Genomic DNA, 6051 nt, shown 5'->3' on the forward strand with positions numbered 1-6051 from the left:
TGAGTTGCGTACGTCACTCCGTTGTAGAACTTCTCAACAACCGCCCAGTCTTGTAGGCCGTGGTTTGGACATAACGCAAGTAGATTTTTGAACCTTTCCCACGCCTCATAGAAGCTCTCGGTGTCCTCCATCTGGAAAGAATGAATTTGGTTACGCAAACGAGCAGCCTTAGCCGGAGGATCGTATTTTTCAAGAAATTTGGTCTGCATGGCAGCCCAAGTAGCAATAGATCCCTGTGGAAGGGACTCAAGCCACAGACTCGCATGATCAACGAGTGAGAACGGAAAGATTCGGAGTTTTATGGCGTCTTCGGATACGCCGGCAAGATGAAACGTGTCGCAGATACGTGTAATACGAGTGAGATGAGAATGCGAGTTCTTGTGGAGCAACCCGTGAAATTGAGCAGAATGAGCAATCGTGTTCAGAACATTAGATGGAATCTGCCAAGTCGTTTGAACTCCTATAGCTGGTGGAGCAATGCTGGATCTCGCGCCAGCATCGACCGGACGGGCCCGGTCTGCAACTGTCCTCCTCGGTGGTGGATTCGCGTCGCCCATAATCCTATCCCTAATGACGGGTTCAGAAAAAGTAGGAGACGAGAACGTATTACCGACGGATGTAGATGAACTGGAAGACGGTTTTGTACGACGTCTCTCAAGAAGCTCTCTCTCTGGTTCGGGAAATCCTTCAACTTCTGGTGGTCCTAGAGATCGAGTACGTCGCATACAACTATTAAAATAAATAAAAGAAATTATAATTAGCTAAAATATTTTAAACTAACAAACAAAACAAATAAGAAAGACAAGTAGTAAACAAGGTAAGTCCTAACTCGAGTCGTTCTTAATACGCCTCAAACCGTGTCCCCGGCAACGGCGCCAAAACTTGATGTGCGAAAATATATATATAAATAAAACACAAGTCGCAACTAAGCTTTAAAAACCAAACAATCTATCCTAGTTCACACAAACGGCAAGTGTACCGGTAGCGTATAGCAAAGATGAGGAAAATCCGGATATCGAACTCGAAGACACGTGAAAACGTTTATAATTACGAAACTCTAACCAAGACTCACCAAAATATTTAATTAATTTATTTTAGAATTTATTTAACTACTTAACTTAACTGAATGAAAACTTTTGACAAAACTTTGAAAACTTTGGTTTAAATTCAATGAATAAAGACGTCAACCTAGGAATGAATCATGTTGATAGAAATAACAAGACAATGGATTGAAAATATTCACGACACCGGTTATAAAAGATGACACAACTAAAACTTGTTTAAGAAAGTCAAATTACCTCTCAGTCTCTCTAACAAACTCCAACTTATTTTAATTGATTTTAAAGAATAAACCGGAAAAACAATTATTAACGTGTTCAAATGACGACTCTCCTCTCGGTCTCTTCGACACACTATCCTAATTGAGACAAATACTATGTCACCAAGGATAGAGGAACAATTTAACTTAACCCAAATTAAACCAACTAATTGCACATAAACACTCAAACTTGACAAGACAAAAACCCGCTCTCGCGCGGTCTTAATTCTAACAAGTAAAAGCAACGAGACAATATTACTTCTTATCACCTCTCGGTCTCAAGGAAGGTGTATTTTAACTGATTTTAGATGATTTATATTACCCACTTATCCCTACGGTTGTACACCCCGCAAATAAACCCTAAACACCAAGTCAAGAGTCTAACAAGCAATCAATTAATCAAAACCAATTCAATTAACTAATGCAAGAGGATTATAAGTAATAAAACATAAAACACAGCCATCACACACAATCTAATTTATGGTTTAGTTAAACTTTACATCAATAATTCAAGTCTTGAACATTAACAAGATATTAAACAAGTCTAAACTATTCAACAATCATCTATCCTAGGTAGAACAAGCAAGTTTAGCTTAACATAACTTTTGGACAGCCATGTATACTTAAGAAAAACATCATAAACATCATCATAAACATAATCAAACTCATTCAAGATTCAAACACAATCAATAACAAGTCAAACTATTAATCACTTGCAAAACAATCCAAAGTAAAAGACTAATTCAACAAAGTTAGGGTTCTTGAACAATAACCAAAGTTTAAGATCAATTACTTAGGGTTTATGGCTGAGATTTATGATGTATAAGACTCCTAGTAGCTGCACAAGATCCTCATTGATGTTCCTCTTCCTCTCCAGCCGTCACAAACACCTCAGCCGCCGCCTTTCTTCCTTTTTTTCTTTCCCTTTTGGCTGCTGAGTTCCGATCGGAACTTGGAATGGAGTTAGGGTTTATGTTATTTTCGGGTTCTTGGCTTAATTATGGCTGAAAACTCTATTAATTATCTTCATATAATATTATAAAAAGCTTCTAACTTGTGGGCTTGGGTTGGGCCTTGAGTTATATCTTCAAAACTTGACCAACAAGTCCTCTAGAATCTTCCAAATTGACTCTTTTTTCACCATCTTTCATAAACTATCAAATAACATTTAAACTTTGTAAATTATTGCACTTAGCCCCCAATACTTTCATAAAATAAACAAATAAACATAAAAACCATAATAAAATCATAAGGAAAGTGTGTTTCACTACACATCAGAATGACTCATTCGTTGATCCTCATTCGTTAAACAAGCTTAACGAATGGCTTGATAACAATACAAATGGGCTCATTCGTTATACATAACATAACGAATGACCATTATACATTCGCCAATGGCATAACCTAACTACCAAGATATCTATACATTAATAATAAACCAATTACATAAATAAACAAAGACCGAGATGCCAAAACATGTACTAACAAAATCCCCCTCGTCTCGAGCTCTTTCTCTTGATTACTTGAATCTATTTGTCTTCCAATTAGCGCATCTATGAACTCCGAATGCATGGAAAACGCGCATCACAGGCTGAAATTTCATAACGGGATCCAAATCCTTCCTTTCAGCCCATCTGATCTGATTGTTGAATAACGCATCGTTATCAGATTCGGATAAATTAAACAACCACATCGGGTCGATCACATGAATAAACGTATTTAAACCTGATACAAGCATGATAACAACTTCACCTGTACGGTTATCGTAGTACCACCGATTCAGTTTCGATAAAGACTTTGGGGGAAAGTCTTTACATGAACTCATTTTAACGTGCGCGGAGGTTTTACTTTAAGCACGAGCTTCCTACAACTAGTTATAGATCATTCTCGTCTATGTATTTTCTTGTCAGAACCTGAGGCTTAAAAATTTTAAATCCATGACGTACCTCATAAAATAAGTGTCAGTAGAACCAATCCGCCATCTGGCTTCCACCACGATTAGCAAACGGTCTATTTACCAACGTTCGCACGTCCTATCTCGGCAAAGTAAGAAAATCGGCAATATGTTGATAATATTGTGATAATCAATACGTATATATTACGGATCTAGTCATTGATATGCTCTGGTGATTAGATTTACTTTACGAGTTGTGTGTGAGTGGAGAATTGGGTAGCGTAACGAGATGTTTCAATAATACTAACTCAACCCCTGAATAACTTAACAAGGGTACAAGTATTTATAGATGACAACCCCATTCGTTATACATCACATAACGAATGGGGACCATTCGTCATCATTCCTTATTAATACATTAAGATCATTGAATGACTCATTTGTTGATACCCATTCATTAAACATGCTTAACGAATAACTTAATTACAATACGAATGGGCTCATTCATTATAAATAGCATAACGAATGACCCTTATACATTAACGAATGGAATAACATAATTACCAAAATGCCCTTCCATTTATAATGAACCAATTACATGAATAAACAAATATCGAAACGCCAAAACATGTACTAACAAAGATCTCCATATCTGAATGAGACATCTATACTGAGCTTCCCAAGTGGAATCACCTTCTCTTAGTGGAGATTTTTAAGGGAATTATTAGTGTGTTGGAGCTGACTCTTGATTTCTTAAGGAATTAGAAGGAAGAATCTTTCATACATCACCTCGGCTATTTCCCCATAGTCCATATAAGCTCCATTTATGAGGAAACCATTTAGATCAGCTTCTACAATGATAGTAGTCGTGACTTTATTGTGAGGATTGGTTGGAGAGAAACATATGCTTTGTTGGTTCCAAGAAAGCATTTGTTCCCTCTTGTTACATATATGAACCATGATTACTCTAAGTATTTTCTTTCTACCCCTTGGGATCATTAAGAAGGTGAGCTAGCTCACCGCTTTGAACAACATCTTCAATACGTTTCTTCAGTTGGAAGCAGTCATTGGCATGATTGCCAATATAACTGTGAAAGGCAAAGAACTTGTCTGCATCATGCTTGTTTATTGGTGTGGATAATGGAAGAGGAGGGCGAAATTTGTGCTTGACCTCCTTAGTGGCTAATATCTCTTGTGCAAGTCATGGTCAACACAGTGAAGATTAGTTTCTCCTTCTCTTGAGGTCTTTGTTGTTGAGAAGGATGGCTTCTATTGTCTGACCTTTTATGCTCATAGTGATTTGGTGGATGCTTCTCAACAAACGACTCGAATCAAGTCTTCTTTCCTTCTGGGGTTGATTTCTCCAATTTCCATGGTCACGCTTTCTCGTTTCTTGGTTATCCAGAGCTTCTTCCCCTCGAAGGTAAGCTTCACTTATTTCGAAATCTTCCTTCATAGTTTCAGAATGTTTTTATGGAACCTTCTCACAATTTCTTTGCTATGATGGCATTCATGTAACCTGAAACACACATCTTTTCTGAAGCACCACTCTATGTAAGCATTTTTTATATCTTTCCATGAATATTCGAACGTCTTCATGTTCCTTCTATCATATTTGGTGTTGGACCGCAACGTCTTTGGTGCACATTCTCTGCTGTATGAAGTTGGTTAAGAAGCTTTGGTAGAGACCGTCAAAAGAAGCTATGCTTCTATTTGGAAGAGTGGTAAACCAAAGTCTATAAGGTCTTGTCAAGGTTTGTATAAACATGTGGAAACACTCGGTGTTGTTCTACGTCTCTACAATAGTTGCTCCGGTGAAGATTTGAAGGTGATCTTCTGGATCTTCCATTCCATCGTAAGTCTTTATGTTAGTTGGCATCTTAACAACTTTTTGGAACTCAAAGTTTTCTATTTTTTTAGAGAAGCATGACCAGGTTGAAGGCTTGTAAGGTTGACAAGGTTCCAAGTGTGTTAAGTCACTTGAGCTGGTGGTAACGATACTTGGAGCCGAGTTACCATAGGTTGGTTCATGGCTAGGAAGCCTTGAGAAGCTTTCCATTGTAAGCTTCCTAGCCATGACTGACCATACTGGGACATCATAAGTGCAACTATCTGGGGGTATGTCAAACCAGGTAGCATGAGGGAGAGCGGCTCCTACCAATGATGAGGCGACCATGCTTATTGCCAAAGGCAAGGACATCAGGGCTTCCGCCAAGAAAGTACTTGTTGGATGTAGTATTGCAACAAGTGAGTTTTGGAATAACTATTCCACGGTATATTTTCTCGTTTATGTGGGAGTTATGGGTGAACTCGACAGGCTTACCCTTCCTCGGGGAGAGTTCACATTTTCAGCTTCCTCACCTGGTGAGATACTTGGTTCCCGAGTGTTTTCTGATGAGGAAGGTGTATTCGTGCTTGGTGGATCAGGTATTAGGGAGAGTGTGATATAAGTTTATTTAGTGTAGACTAACCTTATTCTCACCTCTTTTGCTCGTTCTTCCTGAACGTAGTTATACATTAGTAACCTGAGTTCAATGAAGTTTCTTTTTACACATTCCGGGATCATGTCCATCTTCTCTATGGAAAACGTCATCCCTTGGAGAGAAGAAGCCACTTCTAGACGAGTGTGGTGTTTGAAACTGGAAAGCTTGAAACAACGGTGTGTGACCGATGGTCTCTCTATTTTTGGAGAACTACAACCGATATCATCCTCCGATGAGGAATTATCTTGAATTCGATCATCGTTCAAAGAAAGACACTTGTTAGCACCAACCCCATGGTGGGCACCACTTGTTGCTACAATGGGCATAGTAATAATGAAGGTATGGCAGTCCAAGTG

The sequence above is a fragment of the Bidens hawaiensis genome, unplaced genomic scaffold (genome assembly GCF_021521415.1).
Source record: "Bidens hawaiensis isolate Kalapana, Puna unplaced genomic scaffold, B.hawaiensis_p1.1 tig00001521_1, whole genome shotgun sequence".
Taxonomy (NCBI): Eukaryota; Viridiplantae; Streptophyta; class Magnoliopsida; order Asterales; family Asteraceae; genus Bidens; species Bidens hawaiensis.